The 24,817-nt window shown below is 41.7% G+C and overlaps 1 protein-coding gene across 1 annotated transcript in view; it reads left to right on the forward strand.

Moving 5' to 3' along the window:
- The window catches only part of TMEM132D (transmembrane protein 132D), a gene marked incomplete at both ends in the record, with an annotated part of 261,079 nt that overhangs the window by 219,695 nt on the left and 16,567 nt on the right, over positions 1 to 24,817 (forward strand). The window lies entirely within an intron of this gene.

The following is a 24,817-nucleotide window of genomic DNA, read 5'->3' on the forward strand; positions in this document are numbered from 1 at the left end:
TCCATTGCACAAAGGCAGAGGCCCTGCAAAACGGGTGTTCTTTAACGTGACAAGTTCTTTCATCTTCCTAACTGTTCTGCTGCTGGAAGACAAAGGTTTATTATCCCTGTTATGTATAGATTGGTTCAGTAGAGCAATAAAACACAAAATCGCACATTTTCCATCCTGCGTCAAATACTTGGAATTGTCTGTCACTTCCCACTTTCGAAGTATTTTTGGAGTTCCCTCTACCTTTATGTTTTATTTTTCAGCTATATGGGCTGTGTAGGTTCAGGAATGCTGTCAGCTGATGTTCTAGAGAAGGAGGTTATTCCTCTGAAGTTGGTTTGCCACATTGGAACAGGAGCTGTATGACTCAAAGTTTGGGTCTCTTCGTGGTACTGACCCAGTAGTGTATTGCAAGCAACATTAGCTTTAAATTTGGAATTTTCTTTGGTCACAGTTGCTGCTAGGGTGTCTCACAGGAAACGCTGGCCACCAATCATGGACTGGGAACTGCTGGATAAGACACTTGACCAGTGGATTTACTCTGTACAGCAGCCCTATAGCCTAAACTTCCTTGAAAGATAAATAGCAGGCGATAATATATGCGACTCTTAGTTTTGACTCACAGTGTGTACTTTCCTAGCCAGTGGTGAGGAGAGAGCTTGCAGGAATGCATTCGAGTGTCTTTTTATTACTGAAATCTTAGGATCAGACTGGACCCTCAAGAAAATTGCTGCTTCTTGAAGGCTTTCAGCTTGTACCAATAAGACTGCTAAAAGCTTGTAAGAAGTCCTGTATATTCCTAGTCAGCTTGGTTAACGGTTAACACATATTAATGGTAATGGAAGAACACAGTCAGCAGTGGTTATAGTGGGAAATATGGTGGAAAGTATTCCAGTATAGTGACAGAAAAGTTGGCTTGTCTACAGCAGCTTTTATCTTTTCACAAACTTACCTGTGGTTGTCACTTGAGAAGAGGAAACGAGAGACATTGCTACAAATAAAAGTTAAAATTGAATTTTTTTAACATAACCAGCATGTCACAAAACCAGTGATTACAAATACTACAGGCCACCCTTCCAGCTGCTGGAAATCACTGTTATCCCATTAACTTTTGTGAACTGCACCATATTGAGGACTCGGCCTTTGTGAAATTTGCCTTAGCCTAAAGCTGACTGGAATGCTAAGCTGTCTCCCTGTTACATTAGTTCATTTTATTTTGGATTCAAACAGCTGAGGGTAGTGTTTAGCTCCAAAGCAAGCCTCCCTGGGCCGCATTAGCTCACAAAGACTCTTCCTAGTGGACGTTTCTTGCTTTTATAGGCAAAGATGAATGTAGGTACTTGGTTCTTACTGTCATAGGGGAAACTTGGGAGTTTGAGACATACCTATAAGTTCAGTAACTTCATGTCACTAAGGGAGTGACAACTTGGAGCAGGGTAATTAAAGAATAGAGCTGGGTATGGGTTTGCATGATCTTCCTTGAGCCATCTCTAAACAGAATTTAATTTTTTTGTCAAAAACTTGCAGTGGTTGCACTCATTGGACTTGTTTTAAGAAACTTCATGATAATTTCTCATACACAAGATAAATCCAAGCAACTTAAAAGTCCAGCATTTTTTTATGTTTCCCTTTTAGAATCCATTCAGGGTTTCTATTTATCTGAATAGCCACCATGCTGGTATTTTCTGATTAAAAGTCTTTCCGCCTGTCTTAATCCAGACTTTTTTACCTCTGTGAAGACCTTTTGAATCTGCTCTATCTCCAAATACAGCAAACTGATGGACTGAATCTAGGTTTAAAAACAGACATATAGTTTTGGGGGTCCTTGCCTTGTTTTGTGGAAGTTAATGGACTAAGTCTTCACTCACTAACTCTTTAACTAACATTTTAGTTTTTTCAGAGAACTGGAAAAATAATTTGAAAGCAAATATATCATTTGGAAGGTATTTTAAAAATCAGGTTTTTTTTTCCAGAGTTATAGTTTATCAGAATGATTTGGCATGTTCAAGGGATATTTGTGAAATGGTTTTGGCTGATATAAATCTGCAACGGTTTGTGGTATACAATATGCTCAGCTCCAACCCTGGCAAAGAGGTTAAAGGGGTAGTACTGCTTAATTGTATATCTAACATTAAGTGTAAGTACATGAATCTACCAATAAAGGCTTGCGTGCTTAATGTTATTCATATACATACCTTTGCACAGTGATGCTAATGACAGGCCCTTTGTCAAAGCAGGAAATCACCAGTTGGGGATCAAAACATTCTGGGCTTCTGCAGACATCGCACTCGAGTTCCCTCCTCCGCAGTAGGGAGGCAGGTTTCAGCAGCATTAAAATGAGTTGCCAGTTTAAAGTGAGCTCTTAATTGAAAATGTGTCTCTGCGTTTTCAGTTTACCTGCTCTGTTTCAGACCAAGCCTTATTCACAGGCATGAAGATAAAGATATATAATTACTGACCAGCCTTCAGCACGCAACAGTAATTAGAGTTTCTGTTCTCTGGGCATTAGAGTAGTGAATATAAAATGCAAGAAAAAGTCTGCTCAAAATGCCTGTTGAAATATAAAGATTAAGATTACATTTCCTTGTGTCTTTACTGTTGCTGGTTTTTAATGCATCTGTCAGGTAGCATCTAACAGATTGATTATGTCTTCGTGGCTTAGCTTTTATTCCTAATTTTTTTTGTGTTGATTAATGATGAGTTTAAGCTTATTTTCCTTGCAGAATGAGGATACCTCATTCTTCTTTCAGTTTCAGGGGCCACGTTTATTACTCGGTTCTTTCATCTGGGACTTCAAAGAACTTTAAATAGCTAGACCATATTCTGCACTTTGTTTTCTGCCAAACTGCATCTACTTGAACTTGGTTGAATAAGTCAGGACAGAATTTAGTCCATTAAAACAATATTATTATTGACAAATGATTGTCTGAAATTATTTGGTCCACCATGACAGAGTAACCATGCCAAAAAATGGAAGCATGTTATAGGCTCTGTTTCACAAATGAGGAATCTGAGGCACAGAAAAGTTAAGATGAGAATTTCAAAGTGCTGTAAAGAAGTTCTGATCATTGAAGTAGATGATAAAACTCCTACTGCCCACATGGAAAATAGTGACTGGAAGACTTTTTTTTGTTGAGTTGTTAATATGTATCAAATTCTCAAGGTTATTTAAATCAAGAATGAAGAGAGGAGAGAGGAAAAATCAGCGTCTTTTAATCTTTCATTTTGAAAAGATATTTCCATTTCAAAATGGCCATTTTTTCAGGGCTCAACAAAGCCTAAAAGTCTCCAAAGCAACACTTTCCAATGCTCTGGGTTTTCAATTTGATGAGTTAATTGAAAAACTGCATTTTGGTTGCCCTGAAATGAAAACACCTTTAGATTCATTTTGTTTGATCAGTTAACTAAAAATTCCTATATATTCTCAGCTCCGTCCAGAAGCCACTTGCCAGAAGTCACACAGTGAATGGTGCCAACACTGGGAACAGGATACCGTTTCTCTGGCCCTTTTTTATACCACACTGTATATTTTGCAGAAGACTCCATTCCAGATCTGTGTGTTATCCAAAATTACGTGCTTTTCTAACAAAATACCTTTAGCTTATTTCCTTCTAGAGCATGTTGGGCCAGCATGGATTTATGAAAGGGATGTCCTGCTTCACCAACCTGGTCTCCTTCTATGACAAGGTGACCCGCTTAGTGGATGAGGGGAAGGCTGTGGATGTTGTCTACCTGGACTTTAGTAAGGCCTTTGACACTGACTCCCACAGCATTCTCCTGGAGAAGCTGGCTGCTCACAGCTTGGATAAGGGCACTCTGCGCTGGGTTAAAAACTGGCTGGACGGCTGAGCCCAGGGGAAGTTTAGGTTGGATATTAGGAAAAACTTCTTCCCTGAAAGGGCTGTCAGGCATTGGAACAGGCTGCCCAGGGCAGTGGTTGAGTCCCCATCCCTGGAGGTATTTAAAAGAAGGGTAGACGTGGTGCTTAGGGACATGGTTTAGTGGTGGGCTTGGCAGTGATAGGTTAACAGTTGGACTCGATGACCTTAAGGGTCTTTTCCAACCTTAACGTTTCTATGATTCTATGATCCTGTACTTGGATCTCAGATAAGGATGCAAACAGGAGGGCAGGCATACTAACTTCTGTCTGTATTACAAGCAAACTCCTGGGGGCAGAAGGAGGGTTATTACTGCTGATATCCTTTGCACAACCTAGGACTTACCACGGAGCCGTGGGACTGTCCCCCACGTGCAGGGGCCGTGCAAGATGTTGCAGGGTGGCCTGTCGCTCTGAATTCCCATTTCCCAAAGCTTTACAACCAGTTCTGGCTGTGGCCCGATTGCCTGGCGTTTGTGCTTGTCCTCTGCAGAGCCTCATCTTTCTGGCTTTGCGTGAGGGGCGAAGCAGTGATGCTGTAGCCCTGCTTGCTGTTTATCAAGCGGCTCTGGAGTTGCAAAGCCAGACTGCTGCAGCCACAGCTACATGGTAGGAAGTTATCGCTGATCGGGCGAAGGGTTTGTAGCTGTTTTGTTCTGTTCGCTTTGGACTGTATTAGAAGGGATAACAACGCACTTGGCACAATATCACATTCAGGTGAGGTTGTCGCATGGGTTCTGGTCGCTCAGGATTCAGAGGACCCAAATAGAAGGAAAAAGCAGATGTAATCAGTGTAGTTTGTTGAATGATATCAAAGAAAATACTTTCCCATCAGCAAATGGGATTTTGTCTAGATTGAATGCTTGCATAGAATATGGTTGCATAGGGCTGAATTTTATAATGGGAAAATAAATCTCTGCCTTGAGGGTTTGGTGAAGATCAAGTTCATGACATGGTTTTCCACAGTATAATGTGCTTTCTCTCACCAGCTGAACTGCCTTATTCCATCCCAAATAATTTTGATCTGTCTTGAAACAAACATTTGATTTAAGTCAGCAAATGGATGCTTTTATTTTCTGCGATGTCTAAACATTTCATTTTGATAGAAAATGATGAAATCATGTCCTGTCATTTCAACTCAGTTTCAGTATTCCTGACATCAGAATCTTTCTGAACTTTTCACCTTAGGATGAAGCAACTGTGAAAAAGAAAATACTTTTTCTGATCTGCTTTAGTAAGCGGGAGACAGGACAAACTCAGAAAAATGCACTATCAGAAATAAAAGTTGTAATAATAACTGTTGAGTTCAGGCCATGTGCTGTTGATGCTGGTTATAAAGGGCGCAGGAAAAACTTTAATCTCTCTCTGGTATGAAGAGCAGACATGGCAAAGATGAGTTCTGAATGTAAAACTGATATAACAGTCCCACATCTCCCAGGAATCATCTGAAACTCACCTAAAGCTGTTGAAGTTACTGGATTTCTCTCTTTCATATTCTGCCAATTCATCATCCTGATGTGAATCTTGAGAAGTAACAAGGTTTTTGTGGAGTTGTTTGCCTTTTTGTAATCATCCGTACTGAAAATCCCACTGTGACTGCTACAGTTGCTGTTCGCTGCAGTTTCTTTATATTTATGAAAGACTATAAGCTTATAAGATACAAAATTTCTCTGTAATGGAAAAATCCAAATAATTCCTGAATTGAGACTTCCTCAAAATTCTACAGGAGATACCCAGAAATCTGTCACTTTGTGCCTAACGGGAAAGAATATGTCTTCTTGTAGAGCCAGGGATGATCATCTCTTTCTGTGGGTATTTCTGTTCCTTTATTGGGAAGAATATGTCTATATCCATAAAAAGAATGAGGGAAAATCTAAAGAATATCCAAACAGTGATGCCAAAGGGGATCTGAGTGAGCGGATTTAGTCATTTGCTGAACCCAAAAGGGGCCAGTGAATGTCCCTAATGTGTTAAAGAATTGCTAAGCTGCAATTCTGTGACTGTTTAAAACTAACATGGAGCTGCCATCCCTGTCTTTCTGCTGGCCATGAGTGCAGCTGAGTGAAAATGAATCAATTTTTTTGTATTTTTTTTTTGGTGAATGAGCTGTCTGCCTGCCCAGCTCCCTGCTCCCTGACTGAGTTCATTTCAGATGCTCACGATGCTTGTGCCAGCACTGGGAAAGAAGTGACATCGGAGTGGGAATAAGTAGCTGAGGGTGGGAGGTGGCCAGGAGTGCTTCTTTCTATTGTGCATTCACTTAAATGACATGTGAAATTATGGCTTTGCACCGGCATTGCCATGCTGTCACATCATTAGTCTGATACCGTCTATGCAAAAGGCTTATCCTGGCCCTGTGCCTGTGAATCCCCCCAGTGAAGATGCTCAGGAACTATCGTGAAGAAGATCTTCCAAGTGGCTCACCTATTTCTGAGTGTCAGATTTGTACGGAAAAAGTTACCCATGCAGGAATGTCAAAATCATGTTGCCTTTCAAAGGGGATTAGGGGCCTTACTTTTTTTAGCTGCTTTTAAAACCCAGCTCATTGTACACTGAATCCCAGTACTGAGAAGTGCTCCATCATCTCAATGAAAAGAGATTGGTTGATCTCTAGAAAAAAGTGCCAAGGAAGTAAGGAACAGACAAGCTGAATGCAAAGGGAAATTAGTTCTCTTCTTTCTTCCACTGGGCGAAGCCAGCGGTGCATTACTGAAGCACATGATGTTATACTGATATAAATGAAAGCTAAATTGGGCTCAGATCATCCAATAGCACCTGTCTCCAAAACAGGAGCTTGCATTAATCACTATAAGTTGTGATTCTTTCTCTTAAAAAGTTCCCTTTAGCTTTAAAACTCTGTGTTCTTCAGTTCCAGTGACCGTCTGCCACTTTCTTTTAGAAGATGTGGTATTTATAGCTCTTTGTGCCTGCTCTAAGCCATCCTCCAGATCATGACACAAACCTCTGTGTTGCTTTGTTACCACGCAGTAAAAAGTTACAATATGCCATATAAACGACTGTCTTCTCAGTATGATTTAGGGTTTTTCTGGACATATCGGATACAGCATAGCCAATAAATGACTTTGCTTTTGCTTATCATTTGCAGGACTGTCCAGATGTTGTATTAGCTATGGAAGGGATTGGTCTTATTAAAATAAAAATACATGTAACAAGATATTTTCAGCTGATTTAAATATGCTTAGATCCCGTGACTGTATCAGTACTATATTGATTGATATTAGCTGAAGATGAGTCTGGTGATCTGGAGTTAGTAGAGAAACTGCTGGTCAGATCTGAAATATCCTGAATATGAGCTATGGGATACTTGGGGGACTCCTAGAGTTCTCAGAGGCAATTGGAAGAACAAGGGGCTTATTTAGGACATACATATATGATGGAAAAAAATGAGCCTACAAGTGGTAGGAAGGCTAAGAGGTCGAAAGGACATAATGAGCCGGGACTTGTAATCATGTCCAGTTCTCTCCTCTTCATTGGTAATGAAGAAAGGAAGCATGCTCTAGTGGTTAAACCTGGGTTGGGATTTTAGGCATTACAGATTCTCATAAGGGCTCAGTCTGCATGCAGTGTGTGACTCTTGGTTTTCATTTCATTTGCCTCTGCCCTAATAAGACAGGATAACAGTTGGATTACCCATTGGATGGGGTTTCAGATGCTGCATTGAAATGTGCTGAAATTATAGTGTGGGCTCCGGCGTATGCTTTCAGCTGTGACATCGGTGTGCTATTGTGATCTTTGGCATGTCATTTATTTGATCTGTCTCAGCATAGACACATACAAAAGATGTATAATGGTTCTGAATTACCTTGACAGATAAAGAGCATTAATACTAAATCCTTGAAAAATGCTTTGAGATCTTTGCATAAAATGTACTATCTAAGCATCATCATTACGCTTGTTAATAATATGCATAACCCTAACTAGGACAGAGCACAGACTCTTTAGGAAGCACTCCTGTTAAATTTAACTGAATCACAGCCCATAAAAATGGCTGTCATGATAAAATATTAGTGGCTGAATAAGGATTTAGAAATACTTCCAGATTTCTTATGTACCGGAGTCTGTGCGGGTCTACTGACTGAAGATTTGTTCCCTTTTATCCACCGTCTGGACCATTTTGCATTACTTTCTAGGACCTTGTTGAGGCAAGCATGTAACTCTCTTTGCCTGAAGCTTAAAAGGCGAGGACTTTGTACATCAGGCTGCAGGCTAAATGAATTGACTTAGGCAAAGTAAGTTTCAGACCTTCGTGGCTGAACCACTGAAATAGGGTAATTTTCAAATTATTTTTCTATTCTGTTTTAGACAGACAATCATGATCAGTAATTACCAGACCAAGGATTAATTAATAAGGAGAGAAGAAATGTAGACACAAATCGAGCGGGTGAACAGTTCCCTTTGGTACGACGGAGAGCGATACTTGAGTTTCTGAGTGTAGCCAGAGCACTTCTAAATTCACGAAGAAATCTTGCAGATGAATGTCCTGCTGCAGCTGTAATGGTAAAACACCGGTATCCACAGAGGAGGTTTTCATGTGTCTCTTCCTTTCCATATATGTGCAGGAAAATTAGTCTAAAGACAATGTATGGGAGGTGATGTGTCCACCTTTGGATATATTTCTCCCTCCAGTGCTTGACTCTGTTAGCTGCTGTTGTCACTGACGTTCAGCTGGTGATGTCCAGCCCACCCAGCATCCTAACGCAGCCTCATCTCTCCCTCCTCCTGCAGTTCTGTAGTGGCCGTCCGCCGTCCCGTGCTGTCTGTTGCTGCTGCTTTGGCTATTTTTCTGTGCTAGCCGTGTCTTAAATGTTTTCCTCTGTGTTTCTGCCTTTACCTAACCTTTTTGGTTGCCAGTTTTTAACCTTCTTATATCAGTTCCTTTGCTAACCTTTTCTGAAAGCTTCCAGACAATAAAATATCTAGTGGTATCCTAATGTCTCATAAGCACCATTGGCTGCATGTCTACATCCTGCAGTTCCTTATTTAAGATTTGCAGAAGTGCTCAACTTCCACTTAGGGAGCTAGGTAAGCTTTGGCAGAGCAAATGTATCCTATGAAGGACCAATTCATCCTTTTCTAGATATGTTTTTGGTGTGGCATAATCAAATAAAAATAAATTGCTATCCGTAAGTATCTCAGAATGTGTATGTTTTGCAGGCAGATGTTTTTGCATTGTTGCATTCTGCCAAGTGCAGTGTCGTCCCGGCTTGTGCTCCCAGCTCTTCCCTGGTTTTCCATCATGACTTTTGGCTACCCATTTACTTGTTCTCTTTGCAGTTACCTATAAAATTGACATAGTACTTCTGAAGGATTTCCAAGAGCGTGAGAAGGTAAACAAGTAAAACACAAGTAAAAAGTACTTTGAGATGCCAGAATACAGGGAGTTATCTGAGTCCAGTATCAAAAATAATGATCTGTAATAGTTCTCATGCTTTACACATGTGACAGGATCTGGTCTATTGCTTTTTCTAGGATGGGGCACAGGTGTTGTATTTGTCTGTAGGAGATGTTAGTACCGTTACTTTTCCCACATCAGCTACCCATAGAAATGCAGTACAACTTTCCTGTTCCAGCCTTATTTTGCAGCATTGCCTTGTTTAACTGGTTATTGGATGATAAGCCTGATTTTTGAGGCTGTTTAAGCATTCAAATCCAATTACTTTAATTGGGAATTAGAAACCTAAGCACCTACAAAAACTGTTCTTAACAGCTTTTCAATTTTAGTTAAAAGTGTAACAGTGTATTTAGAGCAGGTGGGTATTACAGAAAGCTGATATTTTCTCCTAACTTATGTAATCTCTTCCATATAATAACTATTAAAAATAACCTGATTATTTGCAAGCAGGTAATTATTTTGCAACTGTAAAGGGTTTTTGTTTGAGTGTATTTAGGGCATCTTCTTCAGACTTTGGGATTTGAGTGCCTTCAGCAATTTCTTTTAGCATTTGTGAGCATGTGAAAAGCTGTTGTAGTGTTTGAGATTTTGTGCAGACCTGGAGCTGATACCAAAATGAAACCTATGAACATGACGTTCCATTACATGCTCCATTTCATTCTACTAAAAGCCAGAGAGGGAGAAGTGCAACTTCAGTAATGAAGGAAAGCATCATTTGCCCTGGTGACTAGGCATCTAAAGGCACAATAGATGTGTACTAAACTACATTTTGTGACTTGTCTGTAAGCATTAGATTAATTGCACTTGACTATCACTAAAAGAAAAAATCAGGGCCAGTCTCACATGCACACATACAATTTCTGCTAATGATTGGATCTCATTTCTGCCACCGAAAATCCAGAGTTAACCCAGTGTAGTTAATGGGATTGCTCCGCACCTTATTTGATGACAAGAAGAGAAAGTCTAGTCCTTACTGGGAAATTTTTTTGTGTCTCAGCACAGCTCCCACTGTCACTGGATGGTTTAGTTTGGCATCAGCTTAATGCTGAAAGCAAAGATCAGCCAGAGCCAATTTTAGCTGTTTCAGTGCCATAGCCATAAGTCAGCCCATGTTTCCTTGAAAGTTCTTCACACATTTTGATGATGCTGAGCTAAGTTTCAAGCTTGTAACAAATCTTGAAAGCAACTGTTTCCCTAGGGCTGAGAATTTCATCACAAGGATTTCACAGAGGCCTGCAGATGGGATAAGAAACAGCCCCTCTGGCAATACAGTTGCATGTACTATACTAATTTTTGAAGACACCTTGACAAGTAGTTTTCCAAATTCTGCCCTTTGTTCCCAGGTTAAACAATGCGTGTGTCTAATCTCATCTCCCGCTCTCTCTCCTCTAAGTAGATTCAGCTGGGCTGCATTCATTGATATTTATTTCGTCGGAGCTCAGGCTGCTAGGAAAGCTGTATGTAGGTATGAGTAACCTCATCCTGTACTTTTTAGTATCCAGATCTGACAGTTATCGTCTGGTCTCCAGCAGGGCTAATTACAGATAAGAGTTTTCTTCATAGGCTGGTTGGTTGGTTTGTTGCTGTTGAGGCTCTGAGAAAACAGAGCGCATAAAATGAGACGTTAAATGTCATGAAGTGTGCCCAACACAGAAAAACTGTAGGAAAAATAAATCAGAAATTACTCGGGGACATGAATGAAGATGATGCCAGAGGCACATTAGCTGGGAGAGGACTTCCTTCACTCAGCAGTGCAGGAAACAAATGAAGAACAATCTGTTATTGTGCTGGTGGAGGGGAGATCCACAGTGGAAGGGTCGTGGTCTCTTTCCCACTCAGTCGTGAGCAAAAGATGAGTTATCTGCTTTACACACTGTCAAGGGTGAAATGATCAGCTGCTTACAAATTTCTAGTTTAAAAAATTACGTTTCATCATATACTTTTGCTAGAGGTTGGTATAATATGTCAAGATTATGTCAATCCCTTAGGGCCATAAGCTGCCCCTTATTTTACAATGGATGTCCCCAGATGTGGTAATAATTAGCTCTGTCTGATCTGTCATTTGCTCTATTTTTGTTTAGTGAAAGGATCCAAGGAATGATTAGAAAAACAACTGGATTGTAAGGCTGAAGTTGTCAATGTGATTTAAGGTCACTGAGGTTGTACAGTCTAATGGGAGTTGAGCACACATTGGAAAATATAATTCAAGAGATCAGTTTAAGTGCATGATCAGGATGAAATCTGAACTATCCCTGGCAAGGTCTGGCAGTAAGCAGGTGATGTCCACCAACCCCAAAATAGAAAAACTGTCATCCACCAGCCAGCTGCAGTAAGTACAGAAAATTCTGCTGAATCCTCAGCCTTACTACTCAGCTATCATTACATTTTCCTTTTGAAAAGGCTTTAGATGCAAAGTGCTCTGTTCAGATCCACCTGGTATCTGCAGCACACAGGTTGGAATTAAGAGAGGCACATTTCTGTCTTCTGGAACCTAGTCCCTGTGCAGATCAGTTTGCTGCTAGCAGATTTCATGGGTGCTTCAGGGCTACCCTGAGTTTTAATGAGCGAAATCATAAGACCATCACTCAGGCAGGCTTTTCTGGAGTTCGGTATGTTTTCTCTTCCTGGAAACACCCCCAACTTGGCTCTTTTGTCAGAAGCTGACACTGTAGTGACCAGTCCAGTTATCTGTAAGTGGAAAAGCCTCATATGTTTTCTTTCCTCTCTATAGCATGACAGGAGTGCAGGTGGGCCCAAGACTGACCTGAGTGTATCTCTGAGGATGCTCGGAGATACTCCCTGCTCATCAAAGAAGGAAAATAAGGGAAAAACCTGCTGAAAATAATCTGATTCTGCCTGCACTGGTATCATTGTAAAACAGAGGCAAACTGCTGAGAGTGGTTTTGTTACAAGGATATAAACTGGTATAAAATGAATGCCAGCTTCCTAGGGAATGGGGCACCACCATGATCTCCCACTGTCTAATTGTCTGTTCCACTAAATACTTCTCTAGCTAGCCTGGGGCTTTTGGGGGGTTACATCAAGTCTTTCATTTGTGAGAGTCACATTTTTCCTTTTGAGATGAAATGTAGCCTGAAATAGAGAAAAGAGCAGTTTCTAATTGAACTCCCGCCTAAATCCATTATAGCTTCTGAAGTCATTGGGACGGGGGGATAAAAGAACTGCAAGGATCCCAATATGTAAATATAGATGTAAAAGTTTGTTTGGAGGGATGGAGGTTAGAGGCTAGATATCATGAAACCAAACATAAAGCTTCTTGGTAGAAATTGAATCAGTGCATTAGTTATCATGGATTTTCATAAAAATAAAGTAATAATGCACATTCATGTTTCAGTTCATAAATGTGAAGTGACAGCCTATGAGTTAGCCACTGAAATGATATTATAGACCCAAAAAGAATAATGGAAGAAATGGAGAAAGCAGAGGAGAGAGTTGTAATAGAATTGAGCATTGGCATAAATATAAATCATGAAAGGGAGACTGATTTAATGAAAGATATGAAAGTCAGAAACTCAAGGTGTTAAAAAGATCATCTGCTCATCTGGTAAAGAATCCCTAAGGCTACACAACTTTTAGCTGAAACAGCCAGATTTACTTAAAGTAGATGAACTTTAAAATTGTATAAGAAATAATATATTGCAAGGGAACATGCTCTGCAGTACGCACAGTCTATTAAGAAGTTCTGCAAAAGAGGAAGAAGCTTACATTGATCCATTGGAAAATTATGTTTGCTCATAAATTTTGTCAGAAGATTTACAAGTAGATATGGAAATGAGAAACTGTTGTAATCCAGAGAGCCTAAATAGCAACATTTACTTGCTAGCCAGCTATGAGGATTTGGAAGAAAACACTCTTGGTGAAATAAGTTGGCCAGGCTACTTCTGTGGAGGGTGTTTTGTACATAAAAAGCAGGTAGGACAGACACAGATGCCATGTGAGTGACATCTCCATCTAAGTGTCTGCTAATGTGGAAAGATTTATTTTAGCTTGTGAAAGCCTTTCAGGATTCACACATATCCATCTATAAGTGCAAAGAAACTAAAATCTCCCTTGTCTGCACATGTCTGAGGGAAGAAGGCTCAAAGATCCAGATGAAACTGTGCTAAGATCTCCTCTCAATATCTGAGGGTGACAGAACAACTCTTTTTTAGTACTGCTTTATGCAGAAAAACATGGAAGCCAACAAGTTTGAAGTGTAGCTTGGTCCCCAGCAGTCCTATAGGTGTGAATAACTACACACTGAGATTTTGCAGCAGTCATGGTTCTGGTGTAAATATGACATCTTTCATTTTCCTTCTCCCTCCATTATATGGAGTCCTGCTCTTCAAACAAATAAAAAGAAAAGTATTAGGGAGCCTCTTCTTAACTGTTGTATCTCAGACCACTGAAATATGCACATATGTACACACAGATAGGGTAAGACACAGCAGAGAAAATCCCAGGGAGGAACTATACATATCCTGTAATCAGCTTTTCTCTTTCTATAATGTGATTTTGCATGGCAAGGATCACCTCTGCTTCTGAAAAAAAATCTGAATAATCTTAGCAAGTCCCTTGTAGCACCTTCCTGAGGCAGACAACTGTTATTCACCTGAGGGGGAAATAAGGAGTTTAATAACTCACCTAACAATCTAACAGTAAATAATTCTTGGAGAAGTTCAGAAGGCTTTCTGGAGCCCACTGATTGCCAGCCCGCACAAAGAAGTGCTCCCTCTTTCTCAGTCTTACTCTCCCTGGGAATGGATGAGTGGCAATCGTCAGATACATGCAACTTTTTTCATAGTAGGTCTTGAAGTTGAGTGCAACTGAGTGATGGCACAGGCGGGCTTCCAGCAGAAGGGAGGAGAGGGACAGGACGCCAGCAGACCTTGCAGTCTGCCACTTTGAAGCTGCAATGGCAAGTGCATGATTAGCAAGCACAGGGCTACGAAATGAGCCCAGTCTCTGCTCTGTTTTGAATAAAAAAGGTAAGTTTATGAGCAGCTGGAATTGCAGTACCAGGTTGAGCTCAGTACAATTGCAGTAATATTTAGCCCTTGTCATGAGTTGTCTACTCAGCCCACTGATGAGTGTGGAATAAAACTGGAGTGAGCTCCTGCCAGCTCGCTGTGCTGAGAGCTTGGCATTAATATGTACGTTTTTCCGAGGAACTTTGCATATAGTTGAGCTGTCCAGTTTGTTCACGTTGTCTGGAAACCAGGAGGAGAGGGTGCAGCTGCCCAGCTGCTGCAGGTGCCTGCAATGTAGGCCAGGGTGTGCTTATGCAGGGGACTTGTGCATTAGCGTAAGTGAAGCACTAAAGACTGAGCATGTCTGGCACAGCATCGACACTAAATACGTGAGTGTTGCTGGGTTTTGGCCGTGAGGTCTTCATAAAAGAGCAAGCGTACCTGTGAAATGCCAGAGAAGATCTGACAGGCTGCACTGCCAGGTCACTTGCGTGCCCTCTTAAGAAGAGAAACATTCACATATCCACCTAACTCTGGAACTAGAAATTCCTGAAGAGCATCGCTGTTAAAAAAAGGCTCCACTCATCTTCCTGGAAATTTCTTAAGCTTAAGGAAAAAAGTCATCTTAACATCCTGCTAAAAAGCAAGGAAAATGTCTCTGTTCTTTCATGTAGGTGTATGTGAGGGACTCAGACCTCCCAACATAGTTCACAAATGTGGGCGCTCGTGGCCAAGCTAAAAAGCACCAGCCTCATGAAATGCCCTTTTCTTGCCAGCTTTCTTCCTCCCCTCTGAGCTGTACCTGCAAAGGTAAGTGCTGAAGATTAGCTGGTGCTGTGGTAATACTTCTGGAAGCGCTGCTTTTGGGAAGACAGTCTGCATCCCCTGGGCTGATGTGTCTGGGCTGGTTCTGAGCCTACTTAAACATGAGTGAGTCAAGAAAGAGGAGTCAGTGTCTCAGCTTTGTTGTAAAAATTGATTGGTCTTAGGCTTATGGCTGTGTATTTGTGTGATTTGGAGCGGAACAGGAGATAGTCCAGGACTAAGGCTCCATCACCTGCCTTGTTCAAATAACAGTAACTGAATGTAAAACTCTGCTAATTCCCCTTTCCACATCCCTAGACCATGTGTGCTGTTTTCAAGAGGAGATCTTTTCTTTTAGAAGGTTCATTTCTACCAGCTCATATGTGAGTAACAGCATCTGCTCTTTCAAGGACTAGTGAAGACGTAACACGTCTCTAAGCACTGCAGGACCAAGTGAAGCTGCTGCTTGACAATTCTGTTACACGTTTTCATAAATGTTTCTTTGGAGGTGGGAATATCTGTCTTCGAAAGGAGATGCAGGTCTCTCCAGGGTACTGCAGAACTTGGTGCAAATCCTGGTATTCAAAAGTCCCTCTCTTATGCCTCTGACTTTAAACCCTGTAATGAATTAGACAGACACGAGAATAGTCACCCATTCTTTGTCTGTGGTGTAATCCTGATTTCCGTAGAGGAATTTTCACCATTCTTCAATTACAAGGCTAAATCCAGATTAAAAGTCTTCCTCATGGCTTCATCTGTTTTCCTCTTTGTGTCTTTGTTGCCTGCATCCAGAATGCATGCATGGAGCTGCTCCGCTTCTTCCAGCCTGTGCTGGGAGACACAGGCTGCTGGCTGGTACAGTTCTTCCATTAAGTGTCCAGAGTTCATCATAGGTTTTAAATAGGAGTTTGCTGGAAGAGGTCCAGCTACTGAGTACACAGCCCCACACCTCCTCATTCCTGTAGCTTCTGCACCCTGGTGTCTTCACACAAAACACAGCTTCACCAGGGCTTCTTGATCAGTTAGGCAGATTTGTTATTAACATCATCAGTTCCTAAACACTGAGAACATGCAAGACATGTCAATACAGCAGGGTAGTATGCTTTCAGATGGAGTCCCTTTCCCATAACCTGGCTATTCTTTCTTCTTGGTTGCTTGAAGATAGTTCAGATACCAAAGTTCAGGGCTCAACTCAATTTAACAGTAAACAGATACATGGTATGAGTGCTTGTCAGGAGGGAAAGAGTGTGAAAGCATTTGGAAGATCAAAGCAGCATGACTCCCATCAGAGTCAATGGGGAACAAGCAGCTAAAATCTTACAAAATGCTTTCAAATTATCCTCCACCTTCGATTCCCTATCCTCACTGAAACCAGCTCCTGAAATGTTTTATTGAAAGTGTTCCTCTTGTCATTTCTTCGAAAGCGAAAGGAAGCTCAGAGGAGCTGTAGGCTCAGGTTAGCAGCAAGATCAGCTGCTTTTCACTTGAAGGCCGAATGGCACCTTGACTGCACTGCCACGTAACCCCAATAGCTGCAATAGGGCTGACAGGGTGAGAGCTAGAGCACAATTTGGCTTTCTCTTTGGTTATGGTGAGAAAAGCTGATGTTTTTCTAATCTTAGGCTGACCCTGAGCATGTCTTAAGAACTGTCTTTGCTTTGATGACTGTTAGCCCCAAGTACATCATAGCTTAAATCCTGTATATCTGGCCTGTTGTCTTCTGCATTGTAAGAGCCATAGACACGAGACAGACATTTGCTTTTACCATGTTTATTACTGTCTCTTTTAGTGCATTTACATTATGATAGCACCTCCATCTCCCAACAGCACTGAGTCTCAATGAGCAGGAACTGCAGGTCCCTATCAGAGACTGTCCTGTGGCAATCTGAACAGCTATGAATAAAACATTAATGAATGAAATGAGCAGAAAACAAAACCTTTTATGAGGTCAAATGGCAGAGATTAAATAGAAACTGCGTCTCTTCAGTCCTCACCTGGACTGCTATCTGTTCCATGAGTGTGTTTTTTGTTTCATAATTTTTTCTAGAATATACCTGTGAGAGGAAATGGTTTCTGGCCTGGCTTTCCTATTTATGCTAAGTATAGCTATTTTCATGGTTTGGTTGATTATCAAACCTTAGAGTAAGGAGGCTTCATTTCTAGCCCCAGATAGCATTTGCAGATAGCATTCCCCAGCACTTTGTGACCATGGGAAAGCTACATAAACATTTCATTCCTTCATTTTCACAATGAGGATAATAATATCTGTACTAAATAAATAAGTATTTATATGAAAAAATGCACACACAGACACGCATTTATGTCATAAACACTGAGACTTCACTATGATGTGCTTTACAAAGTGTTGTTGGGAGATTTTTTTGCAGAACACCGAGACCCTATTAGATAATAGGAATAGTTTGAATATAAAATGTTCATCATCATCACCATTTTTGTTATTATTTTATTAGACTGAGCAAAGAAAGAGGCACGGAAATGAAACAGTATTGATCCATAGTAATTTAACTGGTCCTAAATCAGGCCTTTGTTTAGGTGTATGAGGGAAACAGGATGCCTATGCTCCCATCTTTTTAATATGTTTTTTCTTGAATTTTCTTGATTTAATGAAATGCAATCAATTTTCAGGCAACGGCTTGTCTTGCGCATCAGAACAGTTCACAAAGTAACGTAAATTATCACCATTATTGCTATAAATACAGGTGAGAATAATATATTTAGCATTTTATCACATCTAATAAGGAGAGAAGAAAGTATGAAATAACATTTGCTTTGTACGCTGCAAACTTATCTAATTGCATTCTAGCAACATAATTTATATGTTGCTACAAAGACTTCGGTTCACTCCAGGTCGTCAGAAAGGGTGCTGAACGCTGCAGTCTGCTTTTGTCTCCTGTCTACAAGTTCAGAAGAGCTTTAAGTAGTGGCTTTCATGGGTGTTGCATTGTTCTGTCTGTTAGCGTGCAAAATAGGTACAACTGGACATGCTTTTGCTTTTGTGATCAATATTGAATCTGAGGAACAAAGATGAAATACTTGTTTCCCTTTTTTACTTAGAAAACCCACATTTCTTGTAGATAATATGCATGGACTACAGACAGGAGAAGTTGTACATTATATATCTGAATATATGGCTTAAAAATCACTGAAATCTTCAAACTGAGCTGAAAGGAACAATATGTCCAGCTATGGAAAAGATTCCTGACAGTCATTTGTCTAAGCAGATGTGAAAAATTACTGCAGATGGCAATTCTGCTGTCTTCCAGTCCTCAATGCTTCCTAGAGTTGGAGTGTTTCTGGTCCTCTCTAGTTCAGATCCTTTTCTTCGCTGCTGTCACCAGGCCAATCTTTCCCCGTGCTGTACTCAATTGTTTTTATCCAACTTCGTACTTTGCTTTTACCTTTCTTGAATTGCATCTGTTTATTTCAGACAATTTTCTACACTATCAAGATCATTTTGAATTCTAATCCTGTTCTCCAAAGTACTTACAACCCCTCCCAGCTTGGCATCATCTGCAAATTTAATGAAATTAATTAAATGAAAATTAAATGAAAGACTCCCATTGACTTCAAGGGGCACTGGAGTAAACCCAAACTGTCTTACATCTTTAAGAAGTGGTTCAAGTGAAATACACTTATTGCTTTACAGGCCGATTTTGTAAGGGAAAAAGACAGATGCATGCTGAATAATTCAGGGTCATTGTTGCTGACTGAGAGGGATTTAACTAATTTGTCAAAATAATGACCTTTGTTCACAGTGGGGAGCAAGCGGTTTTGGATTATTTCTGTCCCCAGAGAGATGCTGGAGGAGCCTGGGTTTAGCTCAGCACCACCGCAAGGGGCTTATTTAGAGATGTGAAATGAAAGGTAAGCATTAGTAGCAGCGGTGTTTGCAGATGGTGGGAGGCATGTTAGAATGATGATGATATTTTCCTTTAAGCCTGATGGAAACAGTGCTGCTCCCCAGTCCATGGAATACTTGGGAATGCCAGGATCACGCCCGTCCTGTTCCCAGCTTTGATCTTGTGTATGTGTGCACGCGCGCACGCCCACACACACACACTTTGATTCATTGCTGTTTCCCCATTAAAAGGAAACCAATAGGCACTGAAAGCTTGACGTCTTCCTTAAATGAGTGCAGAGAGAGCACGTACCTAGCAGAGAGGGAAAGGACAGAGAGCCCTGCCTGGAGCTTGGTTGATAACAAGCAAGCTGCAGAGGAGCTTGTTAAAAACAAGCATGTCAGGCAGTGAGGCCCCAGCCATGCCAATCTGCTGCAACTCATGCAAACGTGGTCACAGTCTGACCTCCGTGTGTCACAGCTTACCAATGTGAGGGGTGACGAGCTCACAGCCATGTGCCGTTTTGCAGTCCAGCGTGGAAACTCATTTATCTTCAGTTGTCCAGAAACAGGCAACTGGAGGAAGAGAAGGTTGTGTTAGTGGGTCAAGTGAGGACAGAAATCCCCTCGTTGCTCAGCATCCTAGCCCACAACTCCAGTGGGGAAGGATGCTCTCTCCCGTTCCAATACAAACTTTGCAGTCACTTTTACAGCAAGTGTTGTTTGGAAAACATTCTCTGGCATTTCAGCTTGTCCATGTTGGCTGATGCCAGCTTTCATCTGGCACTTGTGTATTGTGGCTGCTGTGCTGCTGTTGGAGCACAATCCTGCTTATATATGCTTCTCTGCAAGTGATTTTTGGCTTAAAAAGGCATAGGTCTCTTTGAGAAATTTTTTGTGCTTTGCTGTTGCATTATTTTTCTCCAGCCACTGCAAGGTGTTGGCCAACTTTCCAGAGCCTGGCATGCATGCATGAGTGTACGTATGTTGCAACAGATTTTTCCTTTTTCTTCTAAGTGGTAATGTTGGATATCTGAATACTTGCCAGAGGAACAGAACTAGACTTTGCCTGTGCAAACTCAGTATCAGAAAGAGGACTGAATCTTTAAGACTCTTTGAAGTCATCTTGTTACCAAGATGGAAATCTCTTTGTCCTTGTAGCTCTAACTTCTAAAGCCTGCCATTGCTAAACATATTTCATCTCCTTTTCCCTGTGTTGGAGTGACTGAAATGCAATGCCCTTGCTCAGGATGACGTCTAAGCTACACAAGTAATTTCAGCAGCATTTGGTCATTGTTCTATTAAGTACCAGCTGAGACTTGGCTTAACTCAAGGAGTTGCCTGCAGATCTGTGCTTGTGGGACACTGGAGTCTGAGAGCACTAAAGAGTTCAAACTCCTCTCCTTTCATCTTGGCATTCTCTTCTCACTGCAGGGTCTTTTCATTCACTTCTCCTGTGTGGCTCTCACCTCCTTTAAGTCTGTGGAGGTCTGATCTCATACTTGGCTTAGGTCAGATCGGTTCTCAGTGGTGTCCCTAACTAAAATTTATGTATAACCCATTACTCTTTGGAAAGAAATTAGAAGAGCAGGACACTTTTTATTTGAGGGAAGAAGTGCTGGCCCTTTCGGGTAGGGTCAAAGATTACCAGAGTCAAAGAAAAGTCTGAGGATTGGATGAAATCTTTGGGCAGAAATATTGCATTCTTAATGCTCTAAACATTAAGGTTGTCCTATGAAGTAGAAAGTGCTATTGTCTGCACTTAACGGATGGAAAATGGCTCTACTGAAAACTGGATCCTTGAACATCCAATCCAATTTGTTGCTGGAGGGCTAGAGACATGATGTGCCTGTGATGTCTGTGGCATGCCATGGCCTATGGCACAGAGGTCCCAAGCTAGTGAGTCTGCCCAATGCTGTACTCTGTGGAGGAAGGTATGGAGCTAATTTATGTGGGCACAGCACCACGCAAACATAACTGTATTGCTTTCAGTGCTCAACTGGTTAGACATGTTGTAAATCTCCATAGCGTGTCCCTAGTCAGCCCAGGTGCACCTTGCAGACATGCTTTTGGGAAGGCTTGGCAGAGGAGGCAACATAACCAGGTCTTCCTGGTTCCATGTGGCTGCCTTCACCACCCTCCTGTCTTCCCTCCTTTATGGCTGTTTTTGTCCAGAAGGGCCAAACTTTATAATCCATTTGCAAAAGTCAAAGTGTCATTTCTGAGTCTTCGGTAACCACCTGTCGCTGCAGCACGAGCGACATAATTAGAACTGACAATCCCTGTCTAGAGATTTCTTGGAAGCTGGAAAAATGAGAATGTTGTCAAAAAAATAGCAATGCTTCCAGTCTGCAAGGCAGTGATGGAGATGAAAGATGAGTGATTCCAAGGAGGCAGAGAATATATCAGCCCAGTGCCTTTTTCTAACTAGTTTAGAAGTCCAAAATGGTCTATAAGGATTTACATTTCTCTGTAGCCTTAAAGAAAATGTATTTTAAGCTGGCTTCTCTATTTCTCTCTCTTTACTGGACCAAACCAACAGCAAGTTTCATAGCAGTCATGCTTAAAACCACAATATGGGTGGCAATTTCTTTTGCATCAGTTGATACAAAAGAATTTTAAAATTTTATTCATTTTTTAGTTTTTTAGTCATTTTCCATAAAATTATGAAAACCCTTTAAAAGAAGATCTTATTTTTTCTAACAGAGAAAAAATAAATTTAATTGGAGGCAGTGTTGAGTCACACTGTGCTCTCAATTTTGAGTAACAGATACAAATCTCGGAATATGATATGAATTTTTTGTCAGTGGACAGTGACTTCAGTGGCCTTTAGTGCTCACATTTCAGAGCAGAAACGAGTCAGATGGAGAGGTAGGGATTTCTCTTCAGGAGCTGTTTAAAAGATCTATTTGTAACAACTGCCGTCTTGGCTGACACTTTGAGAATTGAGCTAGGGGCCTCCTGAGTTAGGAGCTCAATCTGAAAGAGGGGAGCTAAATCACATCGCTTGCCTAACTGTGGGATCTTACACTGTCTGTGCAGCAGGGCGTGCGGAGGAGCTGCAATGCACGCTACTCAGCACATCGTGCATGCTCCGCTTCCATCCCACCTACACCCTCAAAAGCAGGATATATGTAATAGGCATTTGAATTTGCTTGTGAAGTAGAGCTCTCCTTTGCACTTGTACAATATATCAAAAATGACCTGGTAGGGCTAGATGAGAAATGACTGGAAGTGTGTCTCAGGGTAATGAAGAGAAAAATAGGAGTTCTTTAGAAAGACATGCTTGTTAACATAATTGTAATATACGTGATGGCTGTGCCAAAAAAGAAAGCTCAACATAGCCAATGGAAATACTGTACTATGCAAATATTGCAGAGATTCAGAGAGTCTAATCCCTACATCTGCCTATGTGATTATAGTGCATGGGTATGACCCAAAAAGTAAAGAGGTACCATGGCTAGTGAAGCCACAAGGAGCCATGAGGGTGGCAGCAGCGTGGGTGCCAAGAGCAAAGGCGCGGTGGGGCCAAGGGAACTCCTGGGTGCGAGAGCAGGGTCTGCCCCCGTTTCGAATAACGGCACTGTGGTAGGGGAGCCCTGCGACTGTGGGATTCGTTTCTTGGCTGGGTCCCAAATGTTCTGGGAAGCCTTAGGCACGTGATTTGATCTCTGTGTGATTCAGCTCTTTGTCTCAAATAAAGGAAAATAAAGGTCTGGTTTCCTGCCTTGGTTAGATGTTACAAGAGCGTTATGAAGGGACCATCACTAGCTGGGTATCGGAGGTCTCATCTCTGTGACTCTAAAGTGCTGTTACAATACGTTAATGAAACATTTTCAGGAGGAACATTTTTAGGGTTTGGATTTGGTGATTATCAAAGGGGAATGATCTCCACGTTGCAGAAACCATGCCTCACTGAGGAGTAACCTGGTGCAAGGCTGCAGCAAAGAAAGATGTGGGATTCTCAGTGGCGGATCCCTGGTACACTCACCGCAAAGAGGGAGGGGGAGTTGAGAGGTGTTCATTTGGGACTGACCAAGGACTCAAGCATGTATGAAAGAGAAGTTTCCCCAACTAGGAAACCTAGGTGTTACAGCCCGGTTGTGCCACCAGCCCATCTCCAGCTTATGAGACAAGGGTGAGCCCCGGTCTCTGGGGGAGGACAAGCCCGCAGCTTGCTGCAGTACGAAGGGACATCCTGGGAGGCTGCGCTCTCCCTGGGTGGCGCAGATGAGAAACCTCTTTTTCATGCAGCGTAATCTTTTCTTAAAAGAATCTTTTGCTGTTGTGTAGAACAACCAGCATTCGAGTAAAACATTGCTTTCAGAATTGATCTTCCAGTTACATGTTTGTTCTTCTAACAGGCAACTGAGAATGACACGCATATTTTCTGTGGTCAGCATATGAGGGCATAAAGCACATACCAGGTAAATTCATCCAAATATAGATTTGTTGCTTAATACAGTACAAAGCAGTGTAAAATCAATAAGTATTATGGTAGCCAATAGAAATATTATTGGTCATTTGTGAATGAAAGAAATACAGTGAAAAAAACTTGATGCCTACAGCTGAATTGCATGCTGGATCGCCTGTGGAACAGAAAGGAGTTGGCAGAGATTTTGGTTACCTATAGACAAGGGAAGTATGAAGTATCTTGGATATGACAATTACATGCTTTGCACACCTAGTTTTACTGTTGTGATAATTATAGACAAAATCAAAGTTACTGACTGGAGGTTAATCCTGCTGGTTGTTCAGTGCCACAGCCTGGGTCTGAAATCAATGTGTCGGTGTGCTGTTGGGAGCGCTCCAGCCCCAGCGTGCTGGGAGAGCCGGGCAGCGGTGGGATGGCTCCGTACCGGCACTGCCAGTGCTCCTTCGTCTGCCCTTTTTGCGTCTGGGGAGATTCAGGATCTCCTAAGGTCCTTCAGCTGCCCTGGGAGAATATAGGAGTTATTTGAAATACTTTGCCTTGCTGTATATTCAGTCGGATCCGTACTGCTTGCAGTTCTGCCCGGTTTCCTCTCAGCTGCTCCCAAAGTGGGGGTCTCACATGCAGTACGAGCAGCCCTTAGAACAGGCTGTTTCAGGCTGCGTGCATCTCGATTACCTTCCTCTCCCCAAGCGTTCCTTCACCGGCTGGATCTGACAAATCTAGAAGACTGACCGTCCCCTTTACAGCAGTTTTGTTTCAGCATTTAGTCTATCCAATTTGTCACATTCTTCATCGGCTCTGCTTCACCTGGAAGTCAGGTATTTATTACCCAGAGACAAACAAGCAGCCTGTGTGTCTCCTTGCTTTCAGGAGTGTAAAGCAAAGGCGTCCTATTGCCATTAGTCCTCTTTAAGCTTTACTGGAAGGAGGGGGGAAATGCCATTCTCAGTTTGGTAATGAAAAGCTTGGGTACTGGATGTGTTTATCATTCTTCTCCCGCTTTACTTGGATGACTGCAGTGAGTGATATGTGGGTTTCAGATCAAGAGAGAAATAGGAAGATGTAACTTAATTAACCTAGGCAAGAAAGTGTTGTCACATTTATTACAAACAATTGTGGTTTCTAAAATCCAGAGCATGAGGTGGTGGGTTGAGTCCAGCAGCTCTCTGGCTAGTCGTCAGACAGTACTTGCCTGTCTAAAGCTCTCCTACGTGACAGTGCTGGCATTCCCGTGTCCTGCTGATTTAGAGGAGCAGACACCGAAGCCGTCTCATTCTTTTGCTTATCCTGTGCTGGCAGGATCGCCGCTCGCTGAATATCAAGAGCAGCAGGTGGGCAGGAAGTCGCCACCTTCCTTTTCCAGCTGGAAAGCAGGAATTGCAGCCTAGCCAACAGCAAATGAGGGATGGCCATAGCAGCAAAAGCGGTGGAGAACAGCAGGAGTGAATGAAGCCATTTGATTTCTTTTCAC

Source organism: Platalea leucorodia, assembly GCF_965183815.1.
Source record: "Platalea leucorodia genome assembly, chromosome: 12".
NCBI lineage: Eukaryota > Metazoa > Chordata > Aves > Pelecaniformes > Threskiornithidae > Platalea > Platalea leucorodia.